General features: G+C 40.6%; 1 pseudogene; it reads right to left on the bottom strand.

Moving 5' to 3' along the window:
• Nucleotides 1–4,975: 4,975 nt before the first annotated feature.
• On the bottom strand, nucleotides 4,976–5,331 carry LOC114630852 (annotated as a pseudogene).
• Nucleotides 5,332–20,745: the final 15,414 nt, after the last annotated feature.

Raw genomic sequence — 20,745 nt, 5'->3', positions numbered from 1 at the left:
TCCCTCCCTCCCTCCCTCCCTCCCTCCCTCCCTCCCTCCCTCCCTCGTAGCTGGGATTGAACCTCTTCACTACCAGGTGTGCAGTTATGTTTTAATTAGCTGAGACCAAGTAATATTCTAACGTATGCAGTGAGGAAAATATCTTGGCAGGATTCAGTATCACATGCCAAATTAACCCTTTCCTCCCCAACTTGCTTTGGTCATGGGCTTTATCAGGGCAATAGAAACCAAAGGGGAAAACGGAAAAGCAAATGCTGGTACCTATGGATGGTGGCAACTCTGTAGAAAATGAAGAGACCAAAGCCGACTAGACACAGAAGGCTGAGGTGCAAGAGAACCTTGCAAAGCGGGTTTGTTTGTAATAACTGTACTTTTTCTGTTAACCTTACAATTTGAATGCTATTTTTATTAAGTTTTACAAAGGTACAGAATTTTGTTTGACTTATTTTAAGGTGTGCTGTTAGCATCTGAAGCACCTCATTGTTTTGTGCGGGAAGGTACAAATGTGACCTAACAAAAGCATATCTCAAGCTGGATTAGTGTGGGGAAACCATCTTTCCTGGATAATCTTGAAAGATTCCTCTAGGAACCCAGAATGTTTAGCCATTCAGCCACTTTGGCACAAAGCCACTTGTGGTGTGGAAAAACTGAAAACGTCATTTCTATGTCTCCCTCCCACTCTATCAAGAACAAACTCCCAATCAACCAGAGATCTGCTGAACCCTACCTCTTACAGTTAGCTTTGCCAGCACCTTAGGCAAGCTGGACATTTTTGTGATGCCACTAAGATGGCATACCCGAGAAAGCAGCGATTCTTTGTCTAAAGACTGTGTCTCTACACTGATCATTCTGCCATTTTTATTTCATTTCCTGAAAGTCAGGATTGGCTTGTGAAAAGTTGTTAACCTACAGCCAGAATGTAAAATGTCAGGATTGACTCAAGTCCTTTCCCTGTTCACAGCATCAAATGAAATCTCTGGCTTTGACAGTGACTTTCTGACTGGGGTTGTCATCCATCCAAGGACAATCGGAAGTTCCTGTGTACTCTAAATGATTGTTTGCCTAAAATACTGGGTCTATTTATGAAAGTATCTAACAAAGTTGTATACAGTTTGAAAATATTAAAATGGCTGCAAAACATTTATAATGGTTACAACAGTTTGCAATTCCAGCAATAATGAATGAAATGCCCCTTCCCCCATATTCTTGCCAGTTTTTGTGGTTGATTGCTTTCTTGATCATAGTCATTCTGTCAGATGCAAGTTAAATTTGCATTTCTCTCATCTTTGTGTTGTATTTGTTTTGTTGTTGTTATTGTTGTTATCATTGTTGTTGTTGTTTTGAGGCAGGGTTTCTCTGTGTAGCCCTGGCTGTCCTGGAACTCACTCTGTAGACCAGGCTGGCCTCAAACTCACAGAAATCTGCCTGCCTCTGCCTCCCTAGGGCTGGGACTAAAGACATGCACCACTACCCCTCAGCAACATTTCAGGAATTCCTAAAGATGAACATTTTTTTTTAATCTCAGTTATTTTTATTTCTTTTTAAAAGAACTCTGTTCAGATTGACAGCCTATTTTTATCTGAATTATTTATTTCCTTGACTTTGCTTTTTTGAGCATTTTATATATTCTGGATATTGTCTGTCAGATATTATCTCTCTGGAAAAGGCTTCCTCTTCATTTGATGTTTCCTTGCTTTTTAATCTCATGAGGTCCCACTTGTCAATTATTAACCTTAATTCCCGGGCAAATAGAGTCTTATCGAAAACATCCTTTCTTACACCTATATCATGGACACTACCTATGTGGTTTTCTTGAAGCAATTTTAACACACCTTGTTTCAGATTGAGGTCCTTGATACATTTAGAGGGGCTTTTTTGGTTGGTTTGGGTTTTTGGTAGAAGGTGATAGATACAGGTCTAATTTAATTCTTACACATGTGACTATCTAATTGTTGTTATTTAACATCATTTTTTTGGAAAGGTCAAGATTTTATTGTCTTCATAACAAAGTGGGCACAGAACTGGATCGCTTGGCCCTTTCTCTTGTCATCTCCCAGCTCACAATGCTTGCACCTCTTACTAGCCAGCATCCTCTGAGATCTCCAGTTGGACTCAACACACTCCAGTCTCAGCATGAGCTTCTTTGTAGTTTTAGCCTTTTTTGTTTTTGGAAAGTAGGCTTAGTCTGCTCACCATGGCCATTCTGTTTCCTGTCATAATGTCACCTTTCCTGGGAATACAAAGAATCCTTGCCCTTCTTGTACTGGGTCACCTTGCAGGGTTGGTGCTTTCCACATTTCTTGCAGAATGTCCAGTGGGTCTTAGGAACGTTCACCATGTTCGCAGGAGCACTATCAGCTCAGAAAAGCTTAACATCATTTCTTGATGATACTGTCTTTTCTCTGGCTGTACTTTGGGGATTTCTTTGGAATTCTCTTTTATAAACTACGACTAGAAGACAAAAAGTTGTTTGGATGTTCTACAGCATAGTAGAGCAATTATAATCTACCACATATAACAATACATCCACAGGTAGCTACAGGAGGAAGGTTGAAGGCACCGAATATATAAAGCCATTGTTAAATGGTAATTACTCTGCTTTGATCCTTAGTCAACATATATTTGTATTCAACCATAATACCATATCCAATAAATAATGTCAACATCTATGTCAACTAATAATAGGTAAGTTAAAACAGAAGGTGGGCATTCCAAGCACGCAGTCCTCTCAGGGGGCCTCCCTTCTTGGAACACAGAAGAGCTTCATTAGGACAATGGTGCAAAGCCAGTCTAACTCCCTTCTCTGAAGAACAACTGCAAGGGGCCCATACCCCTCCCAGGGCAGTTTGTATATACAAATGGCCTCCTCCACTGCTTTCTGTTTCAGCAGCTGCTAGTATACGCTCGAATGTGACACTATGCCCCTGGACTTGATGCAAGAATAGATGACACTAGACTTTGATAGCCACAAGGATGTGTCTAATAAATAAAGGGTAAGTGTGTGTGTGTGTGAGAGAGAGAGACAGAGACAGAGACAGACAGACACAGACAGAAAATAACCCACAGATGAGTCCCAGCCCCTTCCACTCTTGACATCCTGCAATTTCTGGGACAGTGCCTTCAGCTTCTTCAGGACACTCCTGTTTGTGCAGCCTTTGCTATACAAGGAGGACAAAGGCAAGAATGACATTATGGAGAATGACTCAGAATAAGAAACCCAGCACACCGACCCGAAGACTCTGGAATCATCAGTGCAAGCCCCCAGATCAGCCAAAGGATCAGGAAATGTCAGTATACCCAATGCCAGAGTCAGGATGTGTTGAAGTTGGATCAGTCAGCAAGCAGGTATCCACTCTAACAGGAGAGTAGTAAGAAATCAACTCTGAATCCTTGCCATGGGGACCAAAACTGCAGAACAATAAACATTAACACTGTGATGCCTCTACTGTGACTTTTATATTTACATTTGGTATTTTGCTTTTTGTTTGTGTGTTTGTTCTTTGCAGCGACTCTATGGACTTTATGCAATGACTATTTTAAGAGTAAAGTGTTACCTTATCACAAATCTTTAAAAAAAATTTTCAAAGAGTGAATAATATTTTTTTCTCCATTGAAAACAAAAGCCCATATCCTAATCTCTGGAAACTGGGAAGATGCTGCCCTGTGTTGGGAAACAGATTTTGAAGATGTAATTCTGTTGTGCGTGTGGAGACAGGAAAATTGGCTTAGGTTTGGTAAGGTGTCTGATGGTGTCCCACCAGGCATTGCGGAGATCAGCAGAGGATCAGAGGGAGTAGGGACAGCTGTGAAGAGAGGCAGCAGGTGGAGACAGAGAAGAGATAAAGGGACCACAGAAGTTGAAAAAGTCAAGGAAACAAATTCTTCTCAGAAGGCTTAGACAGAAAAGCAACACTACTAATACCTAAGTTCTCACTCAGCCTTTGAGCTCCAGGACTAGAAAGGAACAAGTTGATCTTTTTTAACCTAAGAGGTTTGTAGTAACCTGTTATAACATTGATACAGAACTCATGCAGAGGAATAAATATCACTCTGATACTTTTAAATTATTAGTAGGACAAAAATGATTTTATCCTACAAGTATTTTGATCGAAATGTTTAAACTAGCAAAATATTACTTTTTTTCTGCATATTTGATGGATCTCAAAGCTGAATGTGAAGACCATATTGGTCTGCTGAGCACTTGGGAGGCAGAGACCAGTGGAATTCTGTGGGTTCGGGACCAGCCTGGTCTACAGAGTGCGTTCTGGGACAGTCTATGCAGAGAAACCCTGTCTTGAAAAAAAAGAGTACCAGTCTGGCTAGTAGGCAACAGCCATGTTAATACTCTGCACCATTAGCCACTAGCGAGGTACAGTGGTACACACCTATAATCCCAGCACTGTGGAGAAAGACACAGGATAATAGAGCCCAAGAGCATCATCTTGGCTGCACTGAGAAAGCAAAGTCCAAGGGAGTCTCTAGCTGGTATAAGATGAACACACGGAGCGACTGAGAAATGAATGTGTTTTGATGCTAAGATTTGACGGGCTGGTGTTGCTGCAGCAGACTCTTGCCTGTCCTGATGTATATAATCATCATGGGCTCCCTGGCAATTGAGTCACTCTCCTCCTAAAGTGATGAAGAACAGAGTTTTTACCTGTCAGAACAGCTTGAGATAACAGCAACTTCATACGTGGACACGGTCATATTGCTATCAGTTCTGTCCGTGTTACCTAAATTGAGATACAAAGCCTCTCCAAACTTCAACCCGCCCCCTTCTTTCAAAAAGGAATAGGGCTGGGGAGGAGGACTACAGCTTACATGATAGGCACTAGTTTCCCTAGGACCACAAGCAAATACACATTAAAAAAAAAGAAGAAGAAGAAGTGAATGCTACATTCCCCATAGGGTCATTGATCAAGTGGAATGATAAAGTGATAAGTCTTTAAATTCAAATTAAAACTTCACATTCAAATTTCTTTTTTTTTTAGGAGCCATGATCTTTTACTGGGGGAGGGTTCATCAATCCTTCTTGGCCGCCGCCTTCCTCATGGCTGCCAACACGTTGCTCAGCTCCTCCCGCTTTCTCTTGGCGCGGATGTGCGTGCCCACCCTCTTCTTGATGAACTTGAGTGCACGCTTGTTCTTGGACACTTTGAGCAACTCCATGGCGCTGTGCTCGTAGGGCGCGAAGCCGCAGACCTCCCGGATCATCTCCCGCACGAACTTGGTGTGCTTGGTGAGGTGCCCGCTGTGTCTCGGCTTGCTGACGTTCTTCGTCACTTTGTGGCCCTTGTTGAGGCCCACGGCCATAGGGTAACGCAGGGCCATAGCTGCTGCTCTCCGATGGCGGCCAGGACAGGAAGCCACATTCAAATTTCAAAGAAAATAGCAAGTCTACAGAATTTATTTTAGTCCACAGTACTCCCAGTCAATTCCACTGAGTACCATGAGGGAAATTAACCAAACTGGGGCATTCACTTAAACAGTGTCTAGGGGCATTTATCTCTAACCTCTTCATTGTAAACGAGTACCTACAGTTAGTAGATAATTTGCCTGAGGAAAGTAATCTATTCCAATGGCCTAGTGCCCTTTCTTGCTAAATGTTCAATCATCAGTCCTTTATTCAGAACAAAAAATAGGCTGGTTGTTGGTAAACAGGTTCCATGAGGACAATAAGTCTATCTTACTCATTCTCACCGTTCATCGTGACGTCTGACTGTGTGTCTTGGATATAGTCCTGTGCTTTTATTTCTTTGATTGCTTTGATTATAGATATACTTAGTTACTGCCTGTCTCTTCCTAATGATAATTTGATTATCAAATGTCATGACTGGGTTACATGACTGAGCCACATATGCCCTAGAGTATTTAGAGCAAGCCATTTTCTGAGACTGGGTGCTTATCCCATAGGCATCCCTGCACTGGGTAGAAAATCATTTGCGGTTTCTTTCCACATGTAATATTACAAACAAGGCAAGATAGATTTATTATGTATAAGTCATATTCACATATATAAAAACGAAGTGTCTTACTTACTTTCCTATTGCTGTGAAGAGACATATGACCAAAGCACTTTTCAGAAGAAAGAGTTTACTGGGGGCTAATAGTTCCTGAAAGTCTATGACCATCACAGCAGGGAGCGCAGCATCAGGCAGCCAAGTGTGGTGCTGGAGCAATAGCTGAGAACTTACTTTCCTATCCACTAGTAGGAGGCAGAGTGCTTACTGGGAATGGGCTGGATGGGCTTTTTGAAACATCCAAGTTTGCCCTGAGTGATACACCTCTCTTAACAAAACCACACCTCTTAATCCTTCCAAATCACTCCACTAACTGGAGATGGAGTATTCAAATATATAAGCCTATGATGGTCACGCTCATTCAAATCACCACACAGGATATAGAAAATCTTGAATGACATATTCATTCCACGCTAATGACCTGCAGATTCTTCTGGAATTTGTAATGAGGATCAGTGGGTACAATGCTTCTGGAGAGCTAGGCAGAAGAGAGTTCAGAGGACCCAGCATCTCATCATCACATAGGGATATTTACTGCAGCATGCCAACATCCACCTCTTTGTCAGGATCAGGCATTCAGATACAGTGTGGTCAAGACTGTGACTCTTCTGGGCACTCTCATGCCTTGAGACGGAAGGGAAATGCCTCTACTTACCCTGCAGTGTGAAGAAGAAAGTATCTTGAAAACAATAGCTTAACTGATTCCAAAGTTCAGGAGGACAGTGGGTTATGGGATTGCTTTGGAAGGTATGCAGGATTGGGTTAAGAGACGAAAGTCTTCCTTTGAAATAACAGGAATGCAATAGACTCCACGATAACAATGACTTGTTTCTCAGTTACACTAAGATTCCTTTCTTCCAGGTTTCCCTGCTTATTCTTGGTTCCTATGTTCCCCAACTAGCACATCACTCAAAAAAGTCATTCAGGATGCCGGGGAACATTTCACCATTTTAGCACTTCATGTTTAGCCTCTAGATGTATGTGTATGTGTATGTATATTATATTATATTATATTATATTATATTATATTATATTATATTATATCCTATTGTATCCTATTGTATCATATCTGTACCTCAATACCAATTGTCCCTCTCTTCTCTCCCCACTTCATGCTCTTCCCCTGAGACCCACCTGTGCACAGGGAGGCAAAGTAGAATTTCCTCTATTACATTCCTTTTTTCTCCCCGAAACAGGGTCTTTTATTAAAATTGAAGGCACAAAGAAACCATAGATTTCATGTGTCTGTGTGTGTGTGTGTGTGTGTGTGTGTGTGTATGTGGTTTTTTTTTTTTTTTTGCTCTTGTTATTTTAAGGGTATCATTATCAGAGCAGGAAAATAAGATGAGATATATTTTACCATAGTTATATATTTTTACTATGTATCTTATAAAATTATACATATATTGTCATCATCATTATTATTATATCCTGTACTATTTTGCAGTACAGAAGTAAAACCCCGGACCTTCCCTATGTTATACAAACACTCTTCCACACAGTATATTTTATGTAACAATTTGTAATGTAGAAAACTACCCTTCTTAATCCCCTCAGGTCTGTTTGTTCAGAGTGCCCATCAAGTCTCCTTCCCAGACAAAATATGAGTATAGTCAAGATGGACTGTCATCAAAAGGTAGTGCTTTGGATTTAGAGCAGGACAGGATGGTGATAGCCCACAGGAAGTGACTTATTCACCATCAAACATTGAACTTACCAAACAGAGGCTGCCCAGTAGCTCCAGAGCAAAATTTTAAAGTGCTTTAAAGAGGTGGTTCCTTGGGGCCAGTGATGTCCCCAAACTGACAGGGTAAGAAAGAGTAACAGAAAGGTACAGAGATGGAGAAAGTGAGCTCCACAAATAATATTGTTTGTGGTGAGTTTCCTCAGCTCAGTGCTTGGCTATGTTTACAGTAAAGAGTGCATGAACCTGACAGACAGCTGAGAGCACTGATTGTCTCAAGAGCAGAGATTCCTTGGAAATGATAAGGTGCAAACACTGTCAAATGGCTCCCTTTGCATCACACTGCAATCTCTAGCCATGACAGCTGCCAGGACCAGCAGGAGCCAAGCTGCCAGCCATCCCTCAAAACACCAGGCTGCCGCTATCTGTGGGATCCCTGGACTACATAATAATAGGGACTTCAGCAGCTCAGCTTTGGGTTTGGTTTGAGACAGAGAACCTCTGGCCATGGGACTCAAATGGAGATTCAGCAAGGGAAGGATGCTGTGAGGACCATGTGATGAGAGTAACCAAATAGGGGAGCCCTGAGATACAGGGAGCTGGGATTCTCTGCTAGCATCCTCCTCTTTCCTATGTGTTCATCTCGGCAACAGGCTCGCTACTGAAGATGAGACTGAGCTTGGGGTTGGATCTTCTTCAACTGAGCTGCTAGGGACTATATCCCCTGAAGGACATTAGGGATCCAGACTGTAGTTAAGAAGCAGTGCACTTTAACTGGATTCTCATATGAGAGACCCAGACAAAACCAATAACTGGAGAAATGACATTTCGGTACTGGAGAGTCATACTACCTCATACCTACCACATATTTGGGATAGCCTGGCATACTCTACTCATGTCATATGCATAAATTCACCGCCTGTCCAGGTGCTACTGACACAATTGTTAACATTATCCATTGTTGCCCTTTTGTGAAACATTATTCACAACAAATTTTGTGCCAGAGGATTAAAACCATGAACAATCACAATATTAACAAGACTTGGGCTTCTTTAGATGCAGCGGAGCCTGTGCAGGGTCTCTTCTGGATGAAACAGTGTGTGACAATTGAGTTGGGTTATGTAACTCCCTAAGGCTCCGACCAGCCTACTGAGCCCACTAATATAAGATGGTACATTTTTATACGGAAGTGTGGTCTGGCCCGAATCTCTTCCTTGTATTACTGTTTAATATAATCCTTCTGTAGCAGCAGTTCTTGGCACAGAGGCCCACGCTACTGAAAGTGTTTCGAAAGAACACTCAGAGAGGGACTAGGTATCTGCAAGCTCTTTCTGGACAATGACTTCTTTTCTGTTTGAATCAGTAGAAAACACAAACTCCTTCCAATCCCTATGTACATCCATCCTAAAATTGTTTCGTGGATTTTTGTTTTTGTTGTGCCAATCACACTGGCTTTAAAATCAAAATTCTCCTGCCTCAGCCTCCCCAGGACAAGAATTACAAGCAGGCATCCACACGTGGACTTGTCCTAAAGATGTTGTTATTGTTCGGGTTTTTGTTTGTTTGCGACTGACTCTCACAATACATAGCCTTGGCTGGTCTATAACCTGCCATGTAGACCAGTCTCTCCTCATACTCATAAGATCTGCCTACCTCTGCCTCTTGAGTGCTGGAAAGAAAGGTGTGCACCACTTTGCCGGGCTTGTTCTAAGTCCTTGATATTAGCAAATGCAATATGTCATGCTGTCTTTCTGAGACTGACTTAATTAGCTTAGTGTGGCTATTCCCCATTGTACCAGTTGTCCTGCAAAAGACTAACTTCATTCTTTATGACTAAAAGTATTCCAACATATATATAAACCACACTAGTCTTAAGATTTAGAAAGGGAATAAAAACTTAGTTGCAGAGAACTTTAGCTTACAAGATTCACAAGAGCCCTCCCCGAGCTACACCACTGCTGGAGAGAGATGCTCTGACAGACCAGCTGTGCAGGAAGCTCCAGGGATACAGGTTTTGTGAGTTGTAATCCATGCTGGAGTGGGCTCTCCATGGCATAGCTATCATCCTTAGTCTACAAGTAAGCCCAAAAAACTCATTGCTTTTCCAAGATAAACTCTTATCAGATCATTATTTTGATGTGTTGTTAGTGCCCCACCCGGGGTGAGTAGACAATTGTATCTCCTCAGGAAATTCACATAAACATGTATTGATTACTCTAGCCTACATCTGAGATTCATTAAGATTTACTGAAGTATTTAATGTGTTTTGTAATAATTAGGGGCTGATTTATGGGATATTCATACCAACTGGAGGTATCTTCTTGTTTTGCTTTTATTTATCTTGCTGGGGTGGTAGGGTTGCCTGTGGCACATTGCACAGGTAGAGGTCAGGGGACAACTCAAAGGAGTTGGTTCAAGCAGTTCATATTGGCCACTGCCCGACTCCCATTTTGAAGTAAATTATTGTCTTAAATAGTCCAGGAAACATTTCCCAATCCACCTGCGGGCAGGCTTCTGGATGCAAACGTTTAAAAGACACCTCTTTTCCTACAATACATAACAATGGTAGATATCACGTTCATAGATAGCAAATGTCAAGTAGGATGAGAATAAAGAAAATAAGGTTGGGAATTCAATGAGAAGAGTGCAGAGAGGCTTCATGGAAGCTTTGCAAAGGGAGTCGTCTGATATGGGGAGGGTTAGAGAAATAGAGGCCATGAAAGAACACAACACACACATCCAGTAAATGCAGGCTGTTCTGTGTGGCTTAGGCAAATAGGAAATGGAAAACAATCAAGTAAAGAGCACCTCTTGGTTTGGAGAGGTGGCTCAGTGGTCAAGAGCATACATAAAAACCTGAATTTAGTTTCCAACAACTGCATGGCAGTTCACAACTCCATTATGATGCTTTCTACCGGCTTCCCAGAGCAGTAGGGACATACATCCTGAACATACCGACTTACTAGCAAAACACTTCTACACATAGAATAAAAATAAATAAATCTAAAAGGATTTTTTTAAAAAAGAATATGTCTCATAGAAATCAGTAGAGACAGAAAAGTTTACATTTCAGTTAGATGGCACAAGAACCAATTCATCAGGAGACGATAGTCTGGGGAGGGAAGGAGAGGGGAAAAATGTGCTAGAGAAATATGTGGACACCACAGTACCAGTTTGTTGTAAAGACACAAAATCTCCTATTCCATTGATTTATCATTATATCCTATGCTCCCAGTTTTCCAGATTGGCCTGGGGTCTTGTTGATACAAAGAATGACTCAACAGGTTTTAGAAAAATCATAAACCATCCATATACACATATTACTATAATATCCTCAGTTGTCATTCCTAACACTGTATCCATAAGTGGGGAATAAGTAGGTGACAGATGAAGAAGTTATCATAAAGGAGTTGCACCTTGATGTAAGGGATGCTGATCCTGGTTCTTAGGGTAGAGTTTGTGCACTGTGTATTTACACGCTGATTTCTGTGCTCAGACATCTGGTTGTAGTCTGGATGACAGCATAGTCAAGCATCTTTGGTCTCAGTGTTATGTAAAGCTTGTTTTCCATCACTTCTGATCGGTCAATAAAAAAAGCTGATCAGCCAATTAGCTAGGTAGAAGAGATAGAACAGACTTCGATCCCAGTCATGGCATCCTAAAGTGATCAGATGAGAGGGAGAGCGGAGAGGAGAAGGCATGGAGAAACCCATGGAAACACTAAGAGGGTTTGCCACAAGATCTCAATTGAGAAGGCAGCTATGATGACACACATGGACCAGAGCAAACCACAGCAAGACTGAGACTCAGGCAAAGGGCCACTTGGTCAGGTAAGCAGCCTAGAGGGTTAGAATACATCAGAATCTGCCCAGCTATTAGTGCTTGAAGAGTGTTAATAAAAATTAATACACATCTCTGTGTCACTTAATTGGGAGCTAAAACAGGTTAAAGCGAGCATAGAAACACCTTGCAGTTATTTGGGAGCAAAGGGAGCATATAAAGTCCCCAAGAATTATTTTTACACCTGGTATTTCACAGACCACACTAAGAAACAGGAACTGAGACTATTGCAAAGTCTGTCTCAAATCATTTATGTGATTTTCACAGGTAGAATGTTTAAGAAAATACCTACTCCATCTTGTTAATATTTTCAAATAGTATTTTATCTAAAATATTAAAATAATATTTTCAAATGACTTTATCCTATCTTATTATTTTTTTAAAAGATTTATTTATTTGTTTTACGTATGTGAGTACACTGTCACTCTCTTCAGACATAACAAAGGGAGTCAGACCCCATTACAGATGGTTGTGAGCCATCATGTACTTGCTCGGAATTGAACTCAGGACCTCTGGAAGAGCAGCCAGTGCTCTTAATCGCTCTCCAGCCCCTTATTATTATTTTTAGATACCTGTTTGTTTTCTAAAGAAAGGGTGTGGATACAGATGGGAGAGAAAGTGAGGAGGAAATGGAGAGAGAAGGAGGAGGGGAAACCATAATCAGAATATATTTTATGGAAAAAAATCTATTTTCAATAAAAAAAAAACAGCAGAACGAAGGAAATACCTACTCCATCTTGCTAATATTTAAAACAATCTAATTTAAGGTTTCATATGTTATGTCCCACAAATGTGTGATTACATTTAAAACCTAGGATTAGAGGAGGAGAAAAACACACCATGTCTCTCTTCGTTGGAAATCTAGATGGTTCTGGGACCCCATATCTTCCTTTACTAAGTCTACTATCTTTCCAGAAGAATATGTTGTAACCAGTTCTCTCAATTTATGCACATAGTATGCCCGCATCTAATATTCTTTTAACAGATCTGACCTACAGTCAAGTAGACTCTAAGTTACTGAAGCCTTTAACTAAATTTCATAGAATTTTAAATCTCTTTTTAGCAACTAGCTTAGGACATTATAAGAGCAAACATTCATATCTGTCTCCTGAATAACCCACATCTATACCCTAAGTGATTTCAAAAGAATTTCATGACTACATGGAAATTGATTGAACACATAATCTATTTTCCTCATGCGCATGTAAATTTTGCATCTCAAAATACTGGGTTTCTTTCACTTCCAATGGGAGTTTTGCACACAGTCTATAAATCTTGCTGTTAAGACATTTTCCTTCATTATCCTAAATTTATCTTAATTTCAATCCAATTATAAACTGTTTACTAGAGTTTTCCCCTCATATAATTGAGCACAGTATAGTTGATTTTTTAACTGTAAACATACATCTGTGAATAATTCCTAAATGCCACAGTACATAGGAGATCCTGCAGCATAATGGAAGTAATTTATTTCCAAATTGCTCCCATTTCTCTCATGCCTTGCTCACAGCACTTTATTAAAATCAAGTCCAGCAGGTATGACAGGAGGCTGACCTTGTTTCTGTAGCACTACACATGCTGCCCTCACAAGACTTCCAAGGCTCTTGTGTAGCTCAGAAATTCACAATCTCTACCACAGAGTCTCAGTGAAATAAGAAAAATCCGAAGGAAGTCCACAGAAGTTCGGATTCTAGCCCTGCCAAACTCTCCAGTTGTGTGACTTTGAGCATTATTTAACCTCCCTTTGCCTTAGCTACTGCACAGGAAAACTGGAGCACAGTAGCTTCTTCATAGGGCCACTGTGAGGAGTAAATGACTGGCAATGTAAAGAATGTAACACTTGCTGTTGATATAATTATCATATGGTCACTTTTGTTTTTGAGAAACTCGTTAGCAGATAATTTTGAGGCAATAGATGAAATTGCCACATAGAGGTTCTATATCATTGCCTGCAAAAATGATAATAGCAACCATAACAAGATCTATTCATTCTATCATCTCCATGGTCAAGTGTCACAGACCAGCCAGTTGAATCTATTTTCAGTAAATAAACCAGCCAACTGTGTTATTCTTGCATGAAAGACCTTGGCTTTCTATTCAACAGTTTGGACAGTATGTCAGTTGAGTCAGACTCATCAAAATGGTACTGGATGTCTCCTATGTGCAAGGCACTGAATCAAGATGTATGGAAGGCACTAATTGTTAAGTGACATTTGCTATGTCAGACATGGAACTAGGTAATAATGTTATAAAAGAGAGGCGATAAGAAAAGTCTTTATTCTTGAGGAGTTTCTAATCTCAGAATGGAAAGAAGACTGTGGGGAGGGGATTAGTTATAACAATGGCTAAGAGCTGTACGAGGAAAAGATGAAATCTGAAAGAAGAGAAAGCCAAGATGAGCTGAAGAGAGGAAGAGATCAAGGCCAAAACGGTATCTAAGTTGAATATAGCATCAGGAGGAATTAACATAGAGAAGGTTTAAGCAGACTACTAGGAAGCATAGACAAAGCCCCAAGAGGACTTTCATGCCTGGAGGAAGCACCAACGATGTCTGGTGTGTAAAGCATGGGGTAAGTGCAGATAGAATGGAGAAGATGCTCACAGAACACAGTGAGCCATGCTAAACTGCTTAGAAAGGAGAAAGTACTAAAGGGTTGCACAGGGAGTGTGGTTATCAGCATTGTAAAACCATCATTATGGCTGCAGAGTAAGGACCAGATAAGTTAGAGGATGATGGAACAAGACTTGTGTCTGAGGAATAATTCAGTTAGTAAGGCCTGGACTTGACCTGAGCTCATAGAAGACTGTTGGAATATAAAGACACAATGGTTTCAAGAGATATTGAGAAGAGAGACTCAACAAGGTCTGGTGATTGTGGTAAAGTGGGTGGGGAAAAAGGAAGGACCAAGGACAACTTAAGATGAGAGAGAAGACAAAAAAATAGAGAACGACGCTGCTTGTCCCTGGCTGTGCAGTATAGAAGGCAGGACGGAACACAATCACTGATAGAACAAAAACAAAGATGCAGAAGTGTGGGGAGACAGTCCCTTAAGGTCTCCAGAAACATCACCCAAGTAGACCAAGCCTAGACTCGGATAAAGACTTGTGGGGGATACTTGAACTAGCTGAAGGGGTGTTTGCATCCTTCTGTGTACCAGAGCTAGAACATGGATGCTTGCTGGTGACCAGAGGCCCAAGGACAAAGTTGTTCTCTTCTAATTCTAGGCTGACAGTGTCTGCCTCTGCAGCTTCTTTCTCTAGCTGCACCTCTCCAAGGTTCTGTCCATCTCTTGAGAGGTTTGGGCATGGTGCTTTGAATATATTCTCCATGCAGACACAAGCTAGGGGTATTCAATATATGTAAGGCTTTTGGTCGAATCCTCAGTACCTCAAAAAAATTACGTAAAAGACAAACTTTTATATGATGCTTCAAAGCTTTTCTGTATTGGGATTTTTGTCCCGGAGTAGATTTTGACATTAACATCAGACTTCAAAAAAAATTAGCATTTCTCTCAGCATGTCTTCCAAATGCTGGTACCTTCGATTCCAGCCCTACTAACCTCAGCCATGTGATTAGAGTGTTTGGCCGTGCCATTGAGACACACAGAGGCATGTTCCTGCCTTTTAAATTGCCAAGCCAGCACATGTGGGATGCATCTTTGACCACAGAATATGTTTTCTTTAAGGCCTTCTCTCAATTGTAAAATCTTAAATTTAATAAGGATTGAGGAAGCTTATAAATCAAACACAATAAAATCATAACTCATACACCTTGTTCTAAGTGGGCTACATATATTTTCATCATTGAAAAATATAGATCTGGGTTTTCTGCAAATACTGGTTTCTCCAGCAGTCTGGGGGACAAAGCCGCATTAGTTTTCAATTTACAGAACATGATGTTAGTGATTACATTAACTTAATCTAATATTATTTCCCATATTTAAAGATAGAATGAGAACCGTGTGTTTCAATTGTTGTTGGCTTTAAAAACATAAACGGGAACGCATGTGCGCATGTGTATGTGCACATGTACATAAAGGAATAAGGACTCGGCTGGCCTTCCATATAATCAGCCGAGTTATTAGTACAGCTGCGCATTCTGTGTCTCAGGGGATTAGAAGCTCGGCCTGAAATCTCATTTAATTACAGAGCATTGACTACCATGGACCTCTTGCATCTGGACCCAGGATAATAGAGAGCATTTTGTCTGAATGGTTTGTAGTGTTTGGGATAGAAACATGTGTAGTTCAATTTCTAACATTTGATTGAGAACAAAAAGCAAAAATTCACAGATGGTTAGCTCAGTGTATTAAACAATTTCACTAATGTTTCTCAAGTCTCTTCTCCTATAGAGACTTTGAAAATGCAGTTCTTTTCCCTTTGGCATGTTTGGTGAAAGGACAAAAAAAATATTTAGTTCATCTGTACATGAATGTAAAAATAATATTTGCCTCAAGTTATCATAGGAACAATACCAGGCAATGTAAGTGAAAGGTCACAACCAAAAGTTAGATGATGTGTTAGTTATTTATAGCTACTACTTCCACTACCCATTCCTTCATTATTCTTTAGAAGAAAAACAGCCTTTGAGAACCCCCAGGTACCAAGCCCTGTTCTCCATGAAGAGAGTAGAGTGGTTAACAGTACAGTTTGTACTTCTGATATACCATAGCTCGCATCTAGAGAAGGAACTAGGTGAACAAGAAGATGCTCCATTGAGTAATAAGCACTGTGAGAAGTCTGAAGGAAATAACGGGACAGCGCCATTGGGACTTTTAAAGAAAGTCTCTCAGGAGCATAACATTCTAGTTGGAGACTAAACAAGTTAAAACCAAGTACCAGAACTATGTTTCCAGATGGGGAGCAAATACAACGGCCTTGAGCTAGACCCATATGAGAAGAAGGGGTACCCCAGGCTACCACAGGCACTGGAAGGTAGGGACAAGTAGGAAGAAAAAAATCGAGGCTTAAGGAACACTACATGGGGGAACAGTCTTGTCCCTGATGGCAAATTTGGACTTTATCCTCAGAACTGGAGGAAGCCACTGGAATATGCTAGGCACTGAAGAGATGTGTTCTGAATCCTACTGTAAGAAGGCCACCACTCAGCTACGGTGTAGAGAATGGATTAAGGTGTGGCCGGGGAGGAGGAAAATGGCCAGAGTTGCATCGCAGACACGAATTCAGTAGCTACTATGTATAAAAGAAGGGTGGCTCTCTGTGATACTTATATTAAAAGATGCTAGATGGAGTGAGTGGTCAATCAGGAAGCTAGCTGCCAAGCAGTAGAGAAGGGCTGAAGACTCAGCCACAGCAGCAAAATCAGAGTAGGAGCAAGTAAAGGCTTGGATCTGAGTCGTCCCATAGGTAGGTGATAGAAAGGGAAAAAAGATGAATACCCGTATGTTTGGGATATCCCTACACTCACAACCTTAGAAGGGAAAATCATCAAGGAGCAGTAAACAAAGGCAGTGGGAGTTCTAGGAAAGGTTTTCCAAGAGCCAAGACAAAAAAAAAAAAGTATTACAAAGAACAAAGGAATTTTTGGTAAGTCTGGTACTATTGTGAGAAATTGATGAGAACCCAGAGGAGCCAATTGCATTTGGCAATGGGGAAATCGTGGATGACTTTGAGATGAAATCTCAATGGTGCCTGCAGTGAACTGAGAGAAAGACGTGAATCTGAGGAATGTAGACAGCAATTCTAGTCAGTTCTTCTGCAAAGCTTGACTATGAAACTCAAAGATAAGAGGAAAGACTCTTAAAAAAGTCTTTCCCGCAGTAACTAATTCTAGTCAGTACCATTTTTATGTCTAGAGATCAATGGATATCATTCCACACAACTGAAGCCTTCTCTCATAAATAATAGAACTTAACTGTTTACGTATTAGTCAGCTGATGCAAAAAGAGCTTATGTGACTTGTTTAAGACATGGCTATTATCAAGGAGAGGTGCTAGCATCAGATGCTTTCAGCTTCATATCCTCTGGCTTTCCTACAGAATTGTCTACATTTTCAGCTATTATCTCTAGCTAAATAAATCTATATCCCTGGATACTGACTCTGTGTACTAGCAAATATATTCCTCACTATATAAACTTCTCTGATACCCACCTAATGACCCTGGCTAATGACCTCATACAACTAGAAAACCAAAGGTAGAAACAGCTTAAGACAATCTAAATAATGATCCATCACGATCCAGCTTTTCCTTCTCTCTGTTCTGTGTTCCTCAATATCAGTTTTATCTCACACATCCCAGATTAATTCTAGCATTAAAAAAACTTTATTTTCCATAGTTCAAAAAAATAGACAATTCCCTTGTTACCTGAAACTTACCCAATCTCCTTGAGCCAATTAAGGCTATGTTTACCTTTTTGTCAGTCTACTGTCCAACAGTATATATATATATATATGTATATATATATATATATATATACATATACATATATATATATGGGTTATGCTCAGACAAACGAACAAGATATAAAACAACCATGGACACTCATTGCCCTCCTTCTTATGCAAAATGTCAACAGTGACTTATGGATAGATCCATTGGGAGAAACCACATCAAAGCCAATAGGGAAATCTGAAGTACCTTCATGACTGAATCCTTACCAGATCACAGTAGCATTTTATTAGTTTTTTTTTAAAGCCTCCCAGCTTCTAGGTTCTTCGAGGAAAGCTGTGGTAGTTTGCATGAAATATCCCCCATATTATTGGACATTTAGTTGATCTCCAGTTAGTGATTCTGTTTGGGAGGCTTAGGAGGTGTGGTCTTGCTAGAGCAAATGTGTCACTGGAGGTGTGTTTTGAGAGCTTAAAGACTTGGCACCATTTTCAGTTTACTTGCTTTGATTGATGCTTGCAATTCAAGGTGTGAGCTCTCAGATGTTCCTTCTGCCCTACCTTCCTCTGGCCGTGCCTCCCAATCATGATGGTGATGGACTCTTGCCTTTAAGTCCACGAAAATCCCTTCCTTCTAAAGTCACCTTGGTACAAAGAGTGACTATTGTGTCAGGCCTGACCATCTTGTTCCTTAGAGGAATGTGGTAGACTTTGAAATAAAAGCATTTGGACACTGTAATTAGGGCTTAATGAGCTATCTTATTGCCAGGTCCAAAGGAAACTCCAATTCCTCAAACTCCAAAAGGCAGTCCATATATCCAGAAATGAGTTCAACCCACTAAGAATCTGATGCTTAGATAAAAGCCAGCAGTCCTCAGGAACTCTGAAGCTAGTTTCCATTTGCCTTCCCCCTCCCCAAAAAAGTCATTTTTCTTACCTCTGGCACAAGGGACAAATAGCCTCACTGACATATGCCTGTAGTTGCATATCAAAGTAGATACTGATCTCCAGGTTCCCTCCATATCAAAAAAAAAGTACCTGTTATTCATTACAGGGTCCACTCTAGCATCCTGGCCTTCCACACCTCTCCAGTCTTCCCTCCTCCTTATAATGTCAAGGTTCTTCTCTTGTTGCTGTTACCCTCGCTATACGCTTTCTGTTCTCTGTCTCTGGTTATCTTCTTTCTCTCACAGACAGCTCTGGCCATGCCCAGTCTGTTATCTATGTTTAATTTCAGTCTCCTTCGTTCTTTGTTTGCTCTGGACTCTTTAATATGCCTCTGATCTTCTTCTCTCTCTCATATCTACAATATAAACCTTAACCACATCATGGAGTGGTCATGTCAGGCATTTCTTTACTGCACCCCCTCACATTTGGAACTTGGAACACAGTAGTATGGAGCGCTGTGCAGACTGAAAGCCCAGAGCAAACAATTTCACAGGAAAACAATATTAGCAACTGAGCAAGAGATTGTTTCTGTGATATTTGGACCAAAAGGGAAAAAAGTGTCTGAATTTTGTCCTTGACCTAAGAACTTACCTGAAGCCAAATTTAAAATTAATAGAACCAGGCATGATGGTGCACACATTTAATTTTAGCTTTCGAGACAAGACAGGCAGAATGCTGTGAGTTTAAGGCCAGTTTCTGTAATATCCAAAATTATTCTGTAAGCCTCACCTGCCCAAGGACCAAGTCACTTATTAGAATGGGGGGAGTTGTAGTTATAAGTTCCATCTCCTGAAGGGCCAGGTAACATCTTGTAGTTCTTATAAAACAAAGCCTCATCTGAAAATGACCTATGAGTTTTGTCCATAAAGAACCCCTACAACATGTCTCTCGGGGCTGTTCATCCAGGAAATTCAAGAGAGTCCATACTTTGGTCAGTATGTAATGTTTAATAAAGCATGCTTGAAATTTGGCCCAAAATGGTGAACTTGATTTTTTCCATCTTATTTCAGGATTAACATTTAGTCTACCTAGTGAGTTCCAGGACAAGACAATCAGGGCTGGGTAAAGAGATACCCTAAAAAAAAAAAAAAAAAAGTAGTAGAATAAGCTAAAGAGATGGCCCAGTGGGAAAAAGCATTTATCGCTCTTGCAGAGGTCTTGGGTTTGATTCCCAGCATCCACATGGTGATTCACAACCATCCATAACCCCAGTTCTAGGGCCTCCAACAGAAATGTACACAGTGTACATACATGTATGTAGGAAAACATTCATTGGCATAAAAATGAAATAAACCTAAATAAATAAATAAATGTAATGGGCAGATGAGATTTCATGGCAGCCTTATTTTGACTCTGTCACATAGTTATTAATGATCATAGTGATCATAACTGTGTAAGTCTACAATGAAAAAAGAGCTAGTAGAGCAGAAAAAGATTACTACATATACAATTTGAAAGAAAGAGAGCACCATAAAAAACTTGATATTGCAGCCAAGTTTAGTGCTGAAACAGGTCAGGTTGAAATGAGGTCTAATGTGCAGTGGAATAAAGGGAAGGGCCCCCTCACTCAAGACCTCATGCAGCTAAGCTTCCAACTTGTAAAGGAAAAAGCCCAATGGATGCCCTGCTCCAAGAAAGGAACAAAAAATCAAGTTACCGCAAATGTGATCCAGAGGGATCACATCGTCCCAAGTGGACAATGGAACTTAGCAGCATCTTCTGCATAGTGTTTAGAGTCATGATGTACAAAGGACTTGAGGAAGGAGTGTTTGAGAGCAGTGGAAAAACAACTCAAAATCAGTGATGGATGCAAGCTGACAGCTCTGTGTTCTCTTCCAGGTAGCTCTCTGCTTGAGATCTCTCTCTCTCTCTCTCTCTCTCTCTCTCTCTCTCTCTCTCTCTCT

This window comes from Grammomys surdaster, unplaced genomic scaffold (assembly GCF_004785775.1).
Source record: "Grammomys surdaster isolate TR1022 unplaced genomic scaffold, NIH_TR_1.0 345, whole genome shotgun sequence".
Classification (NCBI taxonomy): domain Eukaryota; kingdom Metazoa; phylum Chordata; class Mammalia; order Rodentia; family Muridae; genus Grammomys; species Grammomys surdaster.
Note: the sequence above shows the minus strand (reverse complement) of the source record. Positions and strands in the feature narration are given on the sequence as shown.